At 37.2% G+C, this 20567-nt stretch overlaps 1 non-coding gene across 1 annotated transcript; it reads right to left on the bottom strand.

Annotated features, from left to right (window-relative positions):
* Nucleotides 1-7865: 7865 nt before the first annotated feature.
* On the bottom strand, nt 7866-7972 carry LOC141710083 (small nucleolar RNA R71). Its single transcript, XR_012570622.1, has one exon. It is a non-coding gene; the product is annotated as a small nucleolar RNA R71 (small nucleolar RNA).
* Nucleotides 7973-20567: the final 12595 nt, after the last annotated feature.

Below are 20567 nucleotides of genomic sequence, written 5' to 3'. Positions count from 1 at the left end.
CCTATTTTCTTGGTTTACAAGTTAAACAAGTTAGTGATGGAATTTTCATTAGTCAAACTAAATATATTCATGATCTTTTAAAGAAGTTTGACTTAATGGAATGTTCATCTGCAAAAACTCCCATGGCCACTGTCACCAAACTTGAATTAAATAAGACTGAAAGGTCTGTGGACATTACAAGTTATAGAGGCATGGTTGGTTCACTTTTATATTTAACTGCTAGCAGACCAGATATAATGTTTGCTACATGTCCGTGTGCTAGATTTTAAGCTGATCCTAGGGAGTCTCACTTAATTGCTATCAAGAGGATTTTCAGATATCTCAAGGGTACACCAAATTTAGGTATTTGGTATCCTAGAGAATCTGGTTTTGATCTAATTGGTTATTCAGATGCAGACTATGCAGGTTGCAAAATAGACAGGAAAAGTACAACAGGCTCCTGCCAATTCCTGGGAAACAAGCTTGTATCATGGTTTAGCAAAAAGCAAAATTCAGTCTCTACTTCTACAGCTGAGGCTGAATACATTGCTGCTGGAAGTTGCTGCTCTCAAGTGTTATGGATGAGGAATCAACTCCTTGATTATGGACTTCATGTTGACAAAATTCCTATCTTTTGTGATAACACAAGTGCCATAGCCATAACAGAGAATCATGTGCAGCACTCAAGGACCAAGCATATTGATATCAAGTACCACTTCATCAGGGAGCATGTCATGAATGGTACAGTGGAACTACATTTTGTTCCAAGTGAACAACAAATTGCAGACATATTTACCAAGCCACTTGATGAATCAACATTCACAAGATTGGTAAGTGAGCTAGGTATGCTTAATTACTCATAAAATTTATGTCCTTATTGCAATTTGAATTGAAGCCTGAAATGTATTAGTTGCTAGAACAAATTTGACTTTTTAACACAGATTATTCCATCAACGGATATTTCCTATCCGTTGAAAGTCAAAATTGTTCTGTCAACGGATGTTCATTATCCGTTGAAAGACATATACATTTCTGGAATTTTTATCCGTCAACGGATAAAACTGAAGTATCTTTCAATGGATGACAGTTTACTTTATCCGTTGAAATGTCACATCAGTCGATTCAGGTGTTTCACAGCCGTTGATTCTATTTTCTTAACCGTTGATACTCATACATACAGTTGTATGTATTTGTTTTAAAGGTAGTTTTTAGAATACTTACAGTTTATTCTTAAACGGCTGAAATTCACTAACATATATTTATTGTTTAATCTTTTATTTATACTTTTTAATTTGAGAAAGTATAAAAGCCCTTCTGATTTTTCATTTTTACTTTACGCTTTCTTGAAACTTCAAAGCTTTTACCATTTACTCTCTGCAAAACCTTCAAGTTATTCTCTGCAATTTCTACTTACAACAATGGCACCTGTAGTAAAAATTATGTCTCAATCTGGGTTCATCTATGAGAAGAACAATTTCATAGCTTTGGTAGCAAAGAATGAAGCCCACTCAGATTATCACAAAATGATGGACTTCATCAAAAACTGTAAACTTAGCTATGCAATGCTGGAAGCCCCAACGATTTACTGTGAAGTAGTTGAGGAGATTTGGACAACTGTTGAGTTCAACTCCATAGATATGACTATCTCTTTCACTCTCAAAGGTAAAAATCACTGTGTTAACTGTGATGATTTACTAGCATATTTTAAATTGCCTGAGAACAATGCCATGACACCACACACTGATAATGATGTATCCAGCATGTTAGATTCCATAGGTTATTCTCTTAACTCTGCTAGTTTAGGGAGTATTAAAAGAAAAGGCCTTAGGAAAGAATGGAATTTTCTTGGGGATGCCTTTATCAAGGTTTTCTCTGGGAAAATTAGTAATTTTGATGCCATAACTTCATCTCTTGTTAATATGCTCTATATGCTTGTTTCTGATAGGTATTTTAACTTTAGCAATTATGTTATGCTAGAATTGGGTACTAGATTAGGTAACAAAGCTAATAGACCTAATAACATCTATTATGCTAGATTCTTTATGTTATTGGCTAACCATGTTGCTGAAGGTTTGGTCATAACCAATGAGAATAATAAACTCAAGTGCTGGGCTCAAGAGAAAAGAGTTCTTGCAGATTTATTGAGAATGGATCTCAACAGCAGTGTACCATTGGTATATTTACCAATCATGGATGCACCTCAGGTAAATGAGGTAATTGTTTCTACAACTCCTACTTCTTCCAACCCCTCTATGTCTTTATCTTCTAGTGTGCCCATGGAATCTGTGACAATGCCCCAATAGATTCCTACCAAGGTCACCAAAACTAAAATTTCAAAATCAAAGACAAAGAAAACCACCTCTGTTGTTTCTCAAAAGACAACAGTTGTAACACCTACCCTTAACCCTGAGGGGAGTGAACAGGGTGTGAGTGGTGAGGGGAGGGGTGAACATCAAAGAAACCCCCAGGATAAGGAAGGAGAGATAAGTGCTTCCCAAGCTAGCCAAGCCACAGTTTCTCAAAAAGCTGTGGTGGTTGAAAAGGTCTCTAGCATATCCCTAGCTGCATCCTCCCAAAAGGATGTAACTATTGAAAATAGTTCCCAACCAGGAACACAGAACAAACGAGGGAGGGACACTGAAGCCAAACACTCGCCAACAAAAGCTTTTATTAGAAGAAAGAGGGCTAGAACCCAATCTTCTACACAGGGTGCACATACTGCACAGATACATCCATCTGTATCTATGTCTTCTCAAACTCAGTTTGATGTGGCTCCAACAAATGTGGAGTCACAGCCCCATTCTCTCACAATTCATACACATCAATCACCATACACTTCATCACCATCTCTGGATGTGGATATGTTATTCCCATCAATTCCTGATTCTCCCTCTTTACAACTCAGGGAGGAGCCCCACTCAAATACAGGTGATCATCATCTTTTAGATGATTTGTTGGATCACCCGCAAATTCTTTCAGATGTAATTGAAGGATCTGTGTCACCAAAACTCAAATCAATCCACACAGATTCAACAGTTATATCACTTTCAATTTCTACTTCTTTTCCTTCTTCAACGGATATCACTCATCCGTTGACAAGTGGTTGTTCTTCAACGGATAAGCTTAACAGCAGTTATCCGTTGATACCATCAGTGTCACCTTCAACGGCTATTTCATATCCGTTGATAGTCTCTACACACACAACTGAAACAATTCCAAGTGTAGAAGACATGATTATTGTACAATCACTTTTAGGACTGAGGGAAGGGAGTGACAATTTGAGTGAGAGGCTGGGTTGCACCCAGGCAAAAGGAGAGATTGAGAGCTCAAATAAGCATGCTATTTCTTCCAGCATGGCAAAAGTAAGTGAGAGGAGTACCACCTTAGTAGGTGAAGGTGAGGGTGTGAGGAGTGTGAGCCAGGGGGAGCCCCTGATGCAAGAATATAGAGAAAAAGAGAGAAAGGCAGGTACAGCAGATATAAGGGTGGATCCAGCCATTGCTAGTGAGTCAATGATTGTGGATGATGCTGAAAAGGAAAGACAATTTCAGCAACATTACAAAGCTGTAATTGATAACATTTCCTTGGATGCTGACACTTTTACTCATCCTGTATCGGCCTATCAGTTGTTGGCTGCTCAGGGCAATGAGGAGGCAGAAAAGACACTACATCTAGTACATACAACAGAATCTCTTCAAAGGGATAAAGCTGCTATTAACAAGATGCCTTCTACAGCTGGTGAGTCATCTGAGGAATTTGGAGTAAATTCTGATGATGATGACTCTGTTTCTTTTGATGGAAGCATGAACTTAGGGGGAGATGAAGGCCCTAGTTCTATTCCAAATTTACCTGAATGGGCCTTAACAAAGGAGTCTACATCAGGGCAATTCAATGTCTCCTTAGTCAAGCAAATCAGTACTATCCAACAGGCCATTCAGAAAACTTCACATGCTGGTACCAAGGCAATCCTTACAGCTCACCTGGACTCACTGCATCTCATGAAGTTGCAGCAAGTAAGACAGAATCTGAGTGTGGATGAACTCAAGAAGGATATTGCTGACTTGAAATCCTACAATTCTGAAAAATTGGATTCAGTCATGCCCTATGGTACAATGAAGGACTTATTGATGAGATTGAAAAAGGATTCAAATACTGAAAAGCGGCTGGCTAAGTTAGAAGACAGAGTCCAAGTTATTGAAAATTCTGTGGCCAGCATTCTTCATAACCAACAATCTCAAACAAGTCTACTTATGCAGCTGGCAAAGGTACAAGGCTTGACCCCTCTCCTTGATGATAACAAAAAGGGGGAGAGAAAAAGGGAAGGGGAAGGAGAGCCATCTACAAAAATCCAGATATCTAAAGTGCTAGTTCCTGCCATCACTACTTCTCCAATTATGCAAATCAAAGGAAAGCCTGATGGAATTGACCTAATCCAGCTAGCAGCAGCTGAAATTCAAGTGAAAGAGCAAAGGAGGAGAATTGATGAAAGGGTGCAACAAGTGTTTGGCTCAACACAAGATAAATCAATATCTGTGAAACATAGCACAAAGGTTGAACCAATCATTATGGAACAAGTGTGATGTAAGGACATCCCAAATTTCCAAAGGCCAAGAGGGAGGAAACCAAAAGGTTGAAGAAAGAAGCTGAAAAACTCAAGGCTGACAAAAGAGCACAAGCAAAGCTTGAACAACAGCTAAAGTCAAGTCAATTTGAAGGAGAGAAAGGAATTGAAGTCACGGGTGAAGACAAGATTGCAAACCTAGATGAGGTTTTTGGGAGTATATTTGGTGAGAGTATGGAGGAAAGAGAGGAATGGCAGAAGGGAAACAGAAGAAAGGCCAAGGCACATAGAAGGAGTGAAGATAACACTGAAGAAACTAAATCAATATCTAAACCACTACCTTCCATACCTGAACCTTGTGTTGCTGATCCCACTATAAACATCCATGGTGAACTAATCATCCCAAAAGAGGAACCTATTGATTGGGACACCATCAAATTGCCTACCTTTTTAACCACTCTTCCACTACCAAAGAAACAGAAAAGAAAATCCAAATCTACACCTCCCCTAACCTCTAAGAAATTCACTCAAAAACAAAAACCTAAGCCTAAGCCACCCATTTCTAAAGATGATTATGTTCACATCTGTGACATAAAAGAAATTTCAGACATTGAACTCTATCTGGATGAGCTGGAGGATGTAAGGGGAATAGCTGCCTACAGACAGCTACCAGAGAGATTGGTGTTCAGATATAAAGGAGCAGGGGAAAGAACATGGCCTCTCTACAGGATTCTGAATGAAGGCTACTCTACCTTGATCAGAGTCTTTTCAGCCATACAAAAGGATTCTGGCTTTACCAGGACTGCCAAGACTGAAATTCTCAACAAGATTGCCAACATAAGGAAAACTTGGAGGGAGCCCAATGCTTTGCCCAGAACTTTACTTATTCAAGAAAGGGGAATTACAATCCACAAATCACCTCATTGGTTGATGGAATTTAGAGATGATAAAGGAGTCAGAAGATTTTTCAGACTTGAAGACCAACTCAAGATTGCCAGCAATGAAACTCTCAAGGAAATGCAATCTAAGTTGGATATCAGTGATGAAGATGAAGCTGAATTCTACAGACAACTCCAACTCCAAATTGAGGAAAATGACAAAGGGCTAGGAAAGAAAATAAGGGAACAAAGAAGAAAAAGATGATTTGCTCAGACTAGAGGAGCACCCTTGGAAATTATGTAAATCTTCAATTACCTCCTAGTACATACACTTTTGCAGCACTTTTAAATTTCTACTTAGTTTCAATTCATATATTTGTTAAGTATTTTGTTATCATCAAGTTAACCCTGAATTTATGTCTACAATTCTTATAGACATAAATAGGGGGAGATTGTTAGGAATATATGTGCATTAGTTTGATGATATGTTTAACAAAACACTTAAGTAGAAGTTTAGAGTTTGCAGCCTCAACGGATAAGACCACTTTGGCTATCCGTTGATGGTGCAGCTTTACTTAGAAATAAGTCTAGTGTTGTAGCATATTTCAGTCTCTGTATTTAAGATATAATTCTTAGAAGTTGAGAGAAAATATAAGTCATGTTGACTACTAGAAGATATGCAAATAGGAAGGCCAATTGTAAATATTTTATGCCTTGTAATTTTGTATAAATGAAGTGGTATCAACGGATGTCTTAAAGACCTTCAACGGATGAGAAACAAAACTTCAACGGATGTCTCTAAAGCTTCAACGGATAGAGCTTCAACTGCTAACACATCAACGGATAAAGCCATCAACGGATGAAGGCTTCAACGAATGTTCTGTTAAATAGCAGTTGATAAGTGGTAGTTGTAACAGCAGACAGAGGCACATGGGTTGACAGAGATAACTGAAATGTGGAAGCCTAATTTCAGGAACATCAGAAAAAGCAGCCGTTCTACTCTAGTACAAAGAGGCAATAGTCAACAAAGTACTTGAGTGATATGGAGAAGAAACAAGTGGAGAACTTATTTTATTATTGTATTTTTATCTTTGTCTTCACTTGTACACTTGGTGATATATAAACCAAGTAGCAGCTAGTAATTAGATAAGAATTTTTTCCAGTGCTGTTTAGAAAAATCTTGAGAGAAAAATTATCTAGTTTGTACTAGGACGCAGCTGTGATCAACATCTTGAATCACAGATTTTCTGAAATACCATCTCTGGTGGAACAACAAATCCACCAGAAAAGTTTTTAAGGTCTGTTGTGTTCTTTACATTAGTGCTTGAATATATATCTGTCTGTATTAGCTTAAAGCAATTCACACACTTGTTTATCTTGAACACAAAACCTTTAAAACTGCTCAAAACTTGAAAAAGTTTTGAGATTTACATTCAACCCCCCCCCTTCTGTAAATCTCATTGTTAGTCCACTAGGAATAACAATAGGGTCTCAATATAATTGGTGCCTATTCAGCTTCTATCTCTTTTGTGGATATCTGGTAGAATGGTACTCGTGCAATGAAAGTTGGCGTTTATCAGTTTCGTGTTATCTGATTAGTGTCATCACCATCACATGCTAAGGTTAAGAAAAAAAGGCTATTGAATGAAGTATTTAATGAAGTTAGAATCCCATGTTTATCATATATAGTAATTCAACCTCAATTCTCTTAGTTAATGTTATTTAGTATAATCTCTTAGTTTAATAAAAACCCAATTTGTTATTTGTCTTAGCATTGAGCGATAACCATACATTGTTGCATAGGTGCATAAATTGAACTTAACCTAAACCAGTCTATGTGGGAACGAATCTGATTTATATCTTATACTACTTGCGAACGCGTATACTTGCGTGAATATTAGCGTGTGTTTTCGCCCTAACAAGTTTTTGGCGCCGCTGCCAGGGACTCGGTGTTAATTTTTAGTTTATGTGATTGTCATCAGTGGTCGTTAAAGTTCACTGACTCAGATTCTTTTACTTTCATGGTTTATTTGTTTGTGTTTCAGGTACTCATTACAATGGAAGATCCAGCAGCACAATCGAGAGCCTTGATGGATTTTTCTCAACCCAAGATTAATGACATTCAATCTAGCATTGTCCGGCCAGCTATCACAGCTAATACCTTTGAGATCAAGCCTGGCATAATTCAATGGGTGCAAAATTCAATCCAGTTTGGGGGTTCTCCAACGGAAGATCCCAATACACACATTAGGGATTTTATAGAGATCTGCGACACCTTCAGGTTCAATAGTGTTTCTGAAGATGCTATTAAGCTGAGACTTTTCCCATTCTCTCTGAGGGACAAGGCTAAGAGCTGGTTACACTCTCTACCAGCTGGTTCGATTACTACTTGGGAAGATCTTGCTCAAAAGTTTCTCACTAAATTCTTCCCTATGGCGAAGACAGCTGCAATCAGAAACGCTATTACTCAATTTGCATAATAAATGGGAGAATCGCTAAGTGAAGCTTGGGAGCGCTACAAGGAGATGCTTAGGAAGTGTCCTCATCATGGAATTCCTGATTGGATGATCATCACTTTTTTTACAATGGGTTGGGAGCACAGTCCAGACCCATGCTCGATGCAGCATCAGGCGGAGCATTATGGGCAAAGAGCTATGAGGAAGCTTATGATCTAATTGAACTGATGGCTGCTAATGAATATCAGTATCCAACCCAGAGATATCCACATGGCAAGGTAGCAAGAGTTCTTGAAGTGGATACAGCTACGGCTATCACTGCTCAACTAAAGGCGTTGTCTATGAAGATCGATTCTCTGGCTAACTATGGTGTTAAGCAGATAATTAGTGTGTGTGAGCTGTGTGCAGGTTCGCATGTGACAGAACAATGCGCTATATCTAGTGACTCAGCTCAGTTTGTGAGCAACTTTCAGAGATCGCAGCAATCAGTTCCAGACACTTATCATCCTGACAACTTGAATCATCCTAACTTCAGCTGGAATAACAATCAGAATGCGATGCAACAGCCATTCCAGCAGTTTGGAAATAAGCTGTTCAACCCTCCTGGTTTTCAGCAACAACTCCAACTTCAACAACAAACTCATGTTGCAGGTCTATCTTCGAATGAAAAATCTGAATTGGAGGAGTTGAGGCTTATGTGCAAAAACCAGGCTCTTATATGCAAAAGCCAGGCTGTTTCCATCAAGACTCTGGAGAACCAAATAGGGCAAATTGCTAATGCCTTATTGAATCGACCACCAGGAACGCTTCCTAGTGATACAGAAGCCAATCCAGGCAAGAGGGAAGTTGAAGAACAGGTGAATGCCATCACCTTAAGGTCTGGAAAGGTTGCAAGCCCCCAAATTCAGCAAGACAAAGAGCCTAAAAAGTCTCAAGTTCCAGAATCTGAAGTTTTGGCTGAAGAAGATGTGCACAAGGAAGTAGAGGTGGAACCAAGGAAGACTACTGTGGAACACACTCCTCCTGAGGGTAATACAGGGGAGAAACAGATCTATCCTCCACCTCCTTTTCCTAAGAGGCTGCAGAAAAAAAAGCTGGATAAGCAATTTGCTAAGTTTCTGGAGGTGTTCAAGAAACTTCATATCAACATACCTTTCGTTGAAGCTCTTGAACAGATGCCTAGCTATGCGAGGTTTATGAAAGGTATTCTCTCTCGGAAAGTGAATCTCGATGACTTAGAGACCGTTGCTCTCACGGAGGAATGCAGTGCTGTGCTGCAACAGAAGTTGCCTCCGAAGCTTAAAGATCCTGGAAGCTTCACTATTCCTTGCACCATCGGGAACTTGTCGTTCGACAAGTGTTTATGTGATTTAGGAGCTAGCATCAATCTGATGTCCTTATCTATCTTCAAGAAGCTTGGTCTGCCTGATCCGAAACCAACATACATGTCATTGCAACTAGCTGACCGTTCCATCGCTTATCCACGAGGTATAGTGGAGGATGTCTTGGTCAAGGTGGATAAACTCTTCTTCCCTGCTGACTTTGTAATTCTTGATTTCGAGGAAGATAAGAAGATTCCCATTATCTTGGGAAGACCATTCTTGGCTACAGGCCGAAATATGATCGATGTGCAAAAAGGAGAGCTTTCGATGAAGGTTTACGATCAAAAGGTCACTTTTAATGTGTTCAAGGAAATAAAGTTACCCACAGCTAAAGAGGAGTGCTTTAAAGTAGAGCAAATGCAGGTTTTGAATGCACCTCTGTGGAAGAGGAAGTTGGATTTTCCATTCGATTCTCTTGGGTTACTAGAGCTGAAATTTTCTCAAGACCATCTCGAGCCATCTATTGAAGATGTTTCCACACTTGAGCTTCACCCACTACCAGATCACTTGAGTTATTCATTCTTAGGTGCACCCCCTGACAAGGGGTTGGGATATATCTTTGATGATGAAGAGGGTAGCCGAACGGATCTTCCAGTGCCTACAGAGGGTTCTTCTCATACGCTACAGGTAGTTGATAGGACTGGTGTTGGTGATGAGCAGTACATGCGAGTGACTAGACGTATGGAGGCCATGCACGACATTCACCTTCATTTTGCTGAAGATTTGACACACGCTTTCGGTACTATTTTCCGAGACACTAGTGGCGAGGTTGATTGGCCACCTGATCCTCCACCCGAAGAGGGTGATCTTTCCGATGACTAGGTATGCCTGAAATCCTTATTATTACCTTCAATGACATTGAAAATTTTAAGTTTGGGGGTGATAATGTAAGGATTAGTAGTGTGTGTCCATATAGATTCATATAGATTCATGTTGCATGTTTAGTTGTAGTTCATTCATATTTTTGTATGATTGTTCATTTAGGACATATTTGTTTGTTTTTATGTAATTTCATATAGTTGCATTTGCATGCATATTTAGCATGATCCCTTAAGATGAACTATGATATTTGATAAGTTGATGTTGATTTGAGTGTGATGATGACGAATAGAGGGATGTTTAAGTCCTAATGAATTGATTTGCATGCCAGAAACAAATATTTTCACAAAGTCTTATAGGGTTGCTTTTGATCTAGATCATGATCACACTTATTTGTTGTTGAGATTTAATCACTTGGTTATATTTAGAATTTGTGATATTCTCGTAGTGACGTAAAAACACTGATTCTTTTTATCTGGAGAAAAACTTGGATTTCATTGCTAGTTGTTGTAAGGCTAGGTGTCAAATGGCTAGTAGCCGGCTCATATTTTTATGAGTAGTCTAGGGTTGAATGAGATGGAGCGAAACACACTCATTCAGAAATTATTGGAAAAAAAAAAGAAAAGAGAAAAAAAAAGAAAAAAAAGAAAGAAAAAAGTATATATTTATGCATAATTGAGCAAGAGTGAGCTCTTTAATACTCGAGTTATTAAGTTCTAGGGGACTTTGTGCCTAGTGACCTAAGGCTTTTATAGTCTGGGATCCACTAACCTAACGCTCGCTACATGGGTATTATTGTATAAGTCTTTTGGGACCTCATTCATTGCACGGTCAAATAAGCATCGTTGCTATGTGTTCAATAATAGTGTGAATCCTTGTATAACTCTAGTAGAAAGGAGGTGTTGTGAGTCATAATGCGTTTATTGTCTATTCTGTTTATAAACTTTTGATTGTTTCGATGATAGATAAGTTATGGTTATTAATCTAGTATCGAGAGTATATCTGTTAAGCATCCACACACACACGTTTCTGGTTTGTGAGTTGGTTTGTGGGATTTATTCGAACTCTGTTTTAAGTTATTGCATTCTTAGAGGCATTGGTTTATTCATTTGGTTATGGTTATTCTAAGGGGATCGATTGCATTATCATTTAGTTGCATTCACATAGTTGCATTCATGCATTAGGTTTGTTTCGTAGTTTTGAGTCTATTTATGCTTGAGGACAAGCATCGATTCAAGTTTGGGGGTGTGATAAGTGGATTTTACATCCACTTGGAATGCTTTATTACAAGCTTAAATTGGTGTTTTGGACTCAAGTTGTTGGTATTTTGATGTGTTTTTGTGTTATTGCATTTCAGGTATCAGTTATATGAAGAAAAGAGTTTTTAAAGGAAATATGATGAAAAGTGATCAGAATTGGAAGCCAAGGCCATTGTCAAGTTGTATAAAATCTCAATAGCTTCGCGTGGGCAGTTGAATCGCCTAATTCTGACGAGTAGAACTCAAGTTATGGTCAAAACAAGATTCATCAGAATATTTTCCCAGAAAGTAGCTGAGCGCCCGCTCAGAGAGCTGAGCGCCCGCTCAGGAGAGCTGAGCGGCCGCTCAGGGCGCGGCTGGTCGCTGATTTTGCTGAAAAAGCCTTTTTTGAGTGGAATTTGACGATTTTAAGGGTCCAGGTCCACTAGGGGCGTATATATACTTAAAAAAAAAGGTTTTCATCATCCGGGAAGATTGGGATACCAAGGATAAGGCCTAGAAGCACAGAACAACTCCGAAAAAGAAGATCTTGTTTTCAACTTGTGATTCTTTGAATTAGTTGTAACTTTGGATGCTCGTTTTTGTTCTTGTTGAACCTAGAACTCGTTTATTCATACTTTAATTATTATTCAGTTTATTAAGACCTTGTTTTATACCATGCTTTCATTGGAACCCATGGTGACGATGAGTTCGATTATGGGCTAATCGTTGTCATGGGGTTCTAACGGATTTACTTATGAATTTCAATAGTTAATTTATTTCGATATCTTGGTGTGTGGTAAATTATTGATATCCTAGTATTGGTTGTGCTTATTTGTCTTATGTGCGTAGCTAACATATAAGATAGCGTGTTAATCTCTATTGAAGCGACAGTGAATATAGAGGTTTAGAACTTGCCATGCTAGCATAGGTTCATGTATGTGTATGCATGATTCGTAGGTAACTCTAACCGTTTGACTTGCCCTATGTAATCAAGATAGATAACTTGAGCTTAAACCATTATGTTGTCAAATTCTATAGACATATAGGGTCTCAATATAATTGGTGCCTATTCAGCTTCTATTCCTTTTGTGGATGTCTGGTAGAATGGTACTCGTGCAATGAAAGTTGGTGTTTATCAGTTTCGTGTTATCTGATTAGTGTCATCACCATCACATGCTAAGGTTAAGAACAAAAAGGCTATTGAATGAAGTATTTAATGAAGTTAGAATCTCATGTTTGTCATATATAGTAATTCAACCTCAATTCTCTTAGTTAATGTTATTTAGTATAATATCTTAGTTTAATAAAAACCCAATTTGTTATTTGTCTTAGCATTGAGCGATAACCATACATTGTTGCATAGGTGCATAAATTGAACTTAACCTAAACCAGTCTCTGTGGGAACGAATCTGATTTATATCTTATACTACTTGCGAACGCGTATACTTGCGTGAATATTAGCGCGTGTTTTCGCCCTAACACTTTGCCATAAAACCCCCATACTGAGACCTCAATATCCTTCTTTGATTTGACCTAAATTCCTCTGTTCCCTCACAAAGAATCTGAAAGAGATATGTCCTAAATCCAATCATGTATGAGAATTTAGAAAAACTTTTATGTAATCTGTTTTGATTTCATTGATATTAATAAAAGGCTTGTTTTGTTTTTATTGCGCGCTTTATCTATTTAAATGTTTAAATAAGATATACCATAATTTAGAGTAAAGCTTTTTATGGATTGTGATGAGATCATAATAATGAGACCTAAAAGATGATAACTCTAAACTTAAATAGTTCCTGGTCGTAGGATTACTAACTGGTAATTAATAATCCGCAAAGATCGGTACATACTATGCTTGCTTCATTATGAAGGATGTCTGTTCTCATAGATATTTGTGTGGTGACACTATAGCTAGTATGTAGGTGCTTATTATAGAATAAGTTCACTGAACATGACTCACACAGCTGAACAACTGATGGAGTTCACTCACGTGTCAGCAGTTGTTCACATAGTGATAGTTGTACAAGTATCCTTAGACTTGAGGTCATCATAGTCATCTTGTGTACACTGAACTATGCTTTGGTTTAGTTCTTAGTCTCAAGGGACAATTATAAGGGCTCTACTGGGTATAGGAATTTGTACACGAAGATAGTGTATGATCAATAAAGGATCTACCCCTTCCAGTATAGGAAGAGAATGTTCAATGCTGATCCACTTATGTTAGTTCAGGAATCTCTGGCCAGAGTGAATGAAATTAGAAAGGAGTTTCTAATTTACATTAAATAGAACTAAGCATAGTGAATGCGAAAGCAAGTGATTAAATAAGATAGGCTTGACACAAGTTTCATGCCTTGTATTTAATCGTGACATTGCAGGGTAGAAGGAATTAATTGTACGGTAACTACTCACTGAATAGGTTCTTTGTATTCTAAGCAGTGAATTCATATTATCCGGATAGTCACGATATACTGAGAAGTATCTCTCACGATGTAGAATAAATATGATTAATTAATTAATCATATTTAATGAATTAGAGAATTTATATAAATAATGATAAAATAGTTTTATTATTATTTATTTCTACTACCGGCTTAATATTGAACCTACAGGGTCAAACCATAAAAGAGAATGATTTAATGGTGGAGGAATTAATTAATAATGGCTGATAATTATTTATTTATGAAATAAATAATTAATTGGCAAATTTAATAATTGATTAAATGAGATTTAATTGATTATAAATTAATTAAGAAAAAGGTTCTTTATATTATTAATTAAGAATTTAATTTTTGGAAATTAAATCAAGAGAGAGAATTATTTCTAAAGTGTTTAGAAAAAGGATTAATAATTAAAAGGTGTTTTAATTATTAGTGAGAATAATAAAGGGTTAATAATAATAATATTTTATGGGAAAATTTTCAGCTGAAAATTTTGCCTATAAATATACTATTATAGACCCTATTTTTTCCTCAACCAAAAAGATTTACAAAACCCTAATTCTCTCCATCTCTTCCTCCTTCATTACATTATTTTCTTGGTGGATACCGGTGGAGTGCTTCACACTTGAGGAGCAGCTGCTAAGGATCTCCGTTCATTGTTCTTGGATCGCTATTAAAGACCTCCATCTTTCCATTAACGTAAAGCTTCTTAAGGTAAACATACTGAACTACGAATTAAATATTATTTTTCGCATGGATCCTGCGGAGGGTTTCGTTTATGTGCTAAAAACCCTTCAATGGCATCATAGCTACTTGCGAAAAGTTTTTAATTCGTTTATGTGTTTAACTGTTTTCGATATATGAGCATGTACGTGATTCGCCATGATTTGATGTTGATATAATATGCTTATATATGTATGATTTTGAATATATGATATTCATGTGAGTTGTATAATCATAAGATGATTAGGTAATCTGTATATATACTGATATATACATGATTTATGTTTGTTCTAATTATGAGAATCATATTAGATACGGATTCTGAATTGGCTGCTGCAGATTTGCTGAAATCTGGGTCTGGTGTCCGATTTACGCAAACGAATACCCTATTCCATAGGTAAACGAGCGTCTGAACAAAATTGACAGCTAAAGCTATCAACGACTCGTCTGTAAGGCGTTTGACGTCGTTTACTGCCCGTAAACAGTGATTCTTGTTTTTCTGAATTGATTCTGATTTTTCTGATTTTTGTCATATTTTCTTTTTATGATTAGATCATGGATAATATGATATGTTAAGATCAGATTATGTGTTTTAACATGCTTTTATGTGTTGTATGAGCATGGTGGATGGTTATGGCCTTTCGACCTTAGTGTAATGGTTTTGGTTTTGGTTTTAAATACGACTTGTATGTCGTCAATCTTTGTAATCATAAATCTCGAATGTAACTCGAGTTATTCTTGTAAGTTCATTAGATTAGTTTTACTTTCAATCATGTAATGTAATTGAAGACTCAAGAAGGCTATCCAATGGAGGTGATACAAAGAAGAAGACGAGGCATACAAGAAGACTTATGTAATAAGTAGTTGTATTTATTTCCATCACCATATTAGATTGACCTTGATCTTTATAATGAGCTTGATAAAGATCACATAGGATGGGGCCATAACCAAACACATTTACTTTATTGCACTTTACATTTACTTGTTTATTTAATTTTATATATGAGATATATGCCTATGTTTACCATGCGATGATAGATTTAGGTGAACTTAAATCAATATAAGGCGTGCTCTAGAAAATCTAGAATAGGAATCGTTTCTTGCCTTAACAATAAATATTATGAATACGATCATGAGATTCTTGTGTTTATGAAACACGTAATTGAATATGAATTTTCAATATTGAGAGAAAGGATGATTCTGTCAACAACAGATTTCTATCGGTAAGAAAGGGTTATTAAGTGACGCCTCTTGACAATGCTCCACCCGATCTGGGAATCATCTGATTATCGATTATTGATTTGAAATATTTAATTTAAAAGGAAGAATCTCTTTATAATATGATTATGATTGTAACGTAATATAATCCCTCTAAAATTAAATAATATCAAGTAGTAATTGGCCAATGACACAACGGGCTTGTGTCGGTCAAAGCCTTCCAACATGGTAGAAAGTAGTTCTTATATTTGAATCATTGTCGTTTCGTGCTACAGCCGAGGGATTTGATTTCGAAATAAGAAATACTTGTCTATTACATAGAGATGTGTACATTGAATTAGAATCTAAAGGTCGGTACGTGCCACAGCCGTGGGCCGTTGGAGACTGATTCAATTGTACGAAATGTTGGGTTAGACTTGACTTAGAATATTGAGTTTGTCGTGCCACAGCCGTGACTCAATTATTCAAGAGGCTAAAGTTATATTAGGGAATAACATAAGATGTAATTGACAAGAGTTTTCTGCCTATTAAACATCACATGACGTTTCGTGGCACAACCGAGGTTGTGTGATGGAATGTAGGATCCCTATTCCCACTAGCATTATGAATGCTTAATTTTCACTTAGGGGGTTGAATAAATTAGATAAACTAGTGGGAGACACTTATGAATAAAGACACGATTCATATAGTGTTTTGAAATGAAATTGAATATTTGCTAAGTGTTGTTATGTGTTTATCATTTACAGATTTACTATATTTGTCATGTCTTCTGCACTATCACTCTGAATCATACTAGATGCTCACAAGTTGACTGGTCTTAATTTAGCTGTTTGTTTTCACTGTAACAAGTTGGGGCACTGGAAGAGGAACTGCAAGGTTTACCTTGCAGAATTGAAGAAGAAGAAGGGTAGTAAGACTACCGCTTCTGATTCAGGCATGTTCATGATCGAAGTTAATATGTCACTAGGTCAAATTTCTAGTTGGGTATTAGATACCGCCTGTGGTTCTCATATTTGCAATTCGTTGCAAGGACTAAAGGGAAGTAGGACTCTTGAAAAAGATGAGGTGATTCTACGTATGGGCAATGGAGCAAGGGTTGTGGCCATATATGTAGGATCATTTAGTTTACATATGCCTACGGGCAAGACTATTATTTTGAATAATTGTTATTACGTTCCCTCTATTGTGAGGAATATTGTTTCTATCCCTATGTTGGATTTGGATGGTTTTTCATTTATTATTGAGAATAATGAATGTTCTATCCTTAGAGATAATGTTCTTTATGGACGTGGTATTATAAATAATGGTCTGTATGTATGTGACGTAGAGCATGATTTACTTCAGATTGAACAAACTAATAAAAGAAAATGAGATGATGAAAATCTGACCTATTTATAGCACTGTAGGCTAGGTCATATTAGTGAAAATAGACTGCGGACATTGCATAAGGAATGGTTAGTTGACCCCTTTGATTTTGAATCATATCCTACATGCGAGTCTTGTCTATTGGGTAAAATGACCAAATCTCCATTTAGTGGACATGGAGAGAGGGCTGCGGATTTACTAGGATTGGTACACACAGATGTATGTGGACCAATGTCTACGCAAGCCATGGGTGGATTTTCGTACTTCATTACTTTCATAGATGATAGATCTAGATTCGGATATGTGTATTTGATGAAACACAAGTCTGAAGACTTTAAAAAGTTCAAAGAATATAAACATGAAGTGGAGAAACAAACCAAACTTAGTATTATAACTCTTCGATCAGATCGAGGTGGTGAATACTTGAATGGAGAGTTTCTAGCTTATCTCAAATAAAATGGTATAGTCTCCCAGTGGACTCCTCCATATACTCCACAGTTGAATGGGGTATCTGAAAGGAGAAATCGAACTTTGTTAGACATGGTTCGGTCCATGATGAGCTATGCAAATCTTCCAGTATTCCTATGGGGTTATGCATTGGAAACCTCAGCATATTTACTGAATAAGGTACCTTCCAAATCTGTTCCTCAAACACCATATGAGATATGGAAAGAAAGGAAACTGAGTATTAAACACGTTAAGATTTGGGGATGTCCAGCTTATGTTAAGAAAGTTGACCCAGATAAGCTGGAATATCGATCCGTAAAATGTAATCTTGTGGGATATCCTAAAGAGACTTTAGGGTATTACTTTTACACCGATCATCGGGTGTTTGTCTCCGGACATGCTACCTTCTTGGAAAAGCAGTTTATCCTTGAAGGAAACAATGGGAGCAAGATTGAACTTGATGAAGTTCAAGAAGCACAGACTACTACGGTTCAAGTGGAAACACCTATTCAGACTGAACAACCTTCTGTGGAACAGCCCATTCGTAGGACAGGGAGAGTGTCTCGCCAACCTGAGAGGTATTATGGCCTTGTCATTGAGAATGATAATGAGTTGTCAATTATTGATGATGATGACCCTATGACCTATAATGAGGCTATGAGTAGTGTTTACACAGAGAAATGACATAGTGCCATGAAATCCGAAATGGAATCTATGTATACCAACCAAGTATGGACTCTGGTTGAGGCGCCTGAAGGTGTTAAGCCTATTGGGTGCAAGTGGGTATACAAAAGAAAGATTGGAGCAGATGGCCAGGTGGAGACCTATAAGGCCAGGCTCATGGCAAAAGGATTCAAACAAAGGCAAGGGATTGACTTTGATGAAACTTTTTCGCCTGTAGCCCTGTTAAAATCAATTCGGATTTTGCTTGCAATTACTGCTTACTACGACTATGAGATCTGGCAAATGGACGTGAAAACGGCCTTCCTCAATAGGGAACTTGAGGAGGAAGTGTATATGACACAGCCAGAGGGTTTTCTTTCCAAGGGAAATGAACACCTAGTGTGTAAGCTACTGCGAACCATATATGGTTTAAGGCAAGCTTCTCGTAGATGGAATATCCGTTTTGATGAGACAACCAAAGAGTTTGGTTTTATCAAAAACATAGATGAACCATGTCTCTACAAGAAGGTTAGTGGGAGCGCGGTAACATTTCTTGTATTGTATGTGGATGACATACTTCTTATAGGAAATGATATATCGATGCTACAATCAGTCAAAGTATGGCTATCAAAGAACTTCACCATGAAGGACTTGGGAGAAGCATCCTAGATTCTCGGTATGAAGATCTATAGAGATAGATCTAGAAGAATGATAGGTCTTACCCAGGGTACATATATCCAGAAAATGCTTAAAAGGTTTAGCATGGAAAACTCCAAAAGAGGTCTCATACTGATGAGCCATGGAGTGTCCCTTTCCGAAAAAAATGTCTCCTAAGACACCTGCGGAAAGAGAGCGTATGAGTTAGATTCCTTATGCTTCAGCAATAAGATCTATCATGTACGCGATGTTGTGTACAAGGCCTAATGTTGCTTATTCAATTAGTGTGACGAGCAGATATCAGTCCAATCCAGGTGAAGACCACTGGAAAGCAGTGAAAAACATCCTTAAGTACTTGCGAAAGACTCAGGACATTTTTCTTGTTTTTGGTGGTGAATCTGAGTTGAAAATAGAGGGTTATACTGATTCTAGTTTTCAATCAAAAAGTGATAGCAAATCCATGTCAGGGTACATGTTTACTCTGAATGGTGGTGCAATTCAGATTGTTGAAAGAGGAGATGTCAACGTCGAGAGAGTTGACACACATAACAACGTAGCAGACCCACTCACAAAGCCACTTTCTCAGAGTCACTTTGATCGTCATAAAGACAAGATGTGTATTAGATACCAGAGTTATTGGCTTTAGTACAAGTGGGAGATTGAAAGAGATATGTCCTAAGTCCAATCATGTATGAGGATTTAGGAATAACTTTTATGTAATCTGTTTTGATTTCATTGATATTAATAAAAGTCTTGTTTTATTTTTATTGCGGGCTCTATCTATTTAAATGTTTAAATAAGATATACCACAGTTTAGAGTAAAGCTTTTTATGGATTGTGATGAGATCATAATAATGAGACCTAAAAGATGATAACTCTAAACTTAAATAGTTCCTGGTCGTAGGATTACTAACTGGTAATTAATAATCCGCAAAAATCGGTACATACTATGCTTGCTTCATTATGAAGGATGTCTGTTCTCATAGACATTTATGTGGTGACACTATAGCTAGTATGTAGGTGCTTATTATAGAATAAGTTCACTGAACATGACTAACACAGCTGAACAACTGATGGAGTTCACTCACGTGTCAGCAGTTGTTCACATAGTGATAGTTGTACAAGTATCCTTAGACTTGAGGTCATCATAGTCATCTTGTGTACACTGAACTATGCTTTGGTTTAGTTCTTAGTCTCAAGGGACAATTATAAGGGCTATACTGGGTATAGGAATTTGTACACGAAGATAGTGTATGATCAATAAAGGATCTACCCCTTCCAGTGTAGGAAGAGAATGTTCAATGCTGATCCACTTATGTTAGTTCAGGAATCTCTGGCCAGAGTGAATGAAATTAGAAAGGAGTTTCTAATTTACATTAATTAGAACTAAACATAGTGAATGGGAAAGCAAGTGATTAAATAAGATAGGCTTGACACAAGTTCCATGCCTTGTATTTAATCGTGACATTGCAGGGTAGAAGGAATTAATTGTACGGTAACTACTCACTGAATAGGTTCTTGGTATTCTAAACAGTGAATTCGTATTATCCGGATAGTCACGATATGCTGAGAAGTACCCCTCGCGATGTAGAATAAATATGATTAATTAATTAATCATATTTAATGAATTAGAGAATTTATATAAATAATGATAAAATAGTTTTATTATTATTTATTTCTACTACCGGCTTAATATTGAACCTACAGGGTCACACCATAAAAGAGAATGATTTAATGGTG

The sequence above is a fragment of the Apium graveolens genome, chromosome 2 (genome assembly GCF_009905375.1).
Source record: "Apium graveolens cultivar Ventura chromosome 2, ASM990537v1, whole genome shotgun sequence".
Lineage (NCBI taxonomy): Eukaryota > Viridiplantae > Streptophyta > Magnoliopsida > Apiales > Apiaceae > Apium > Apium graveolens.
The sequence above is the reverse complement of the archived record's forward strand: the minus strand, read 5'-3'. Positions and strand labels throughout refer to the sequence as shown.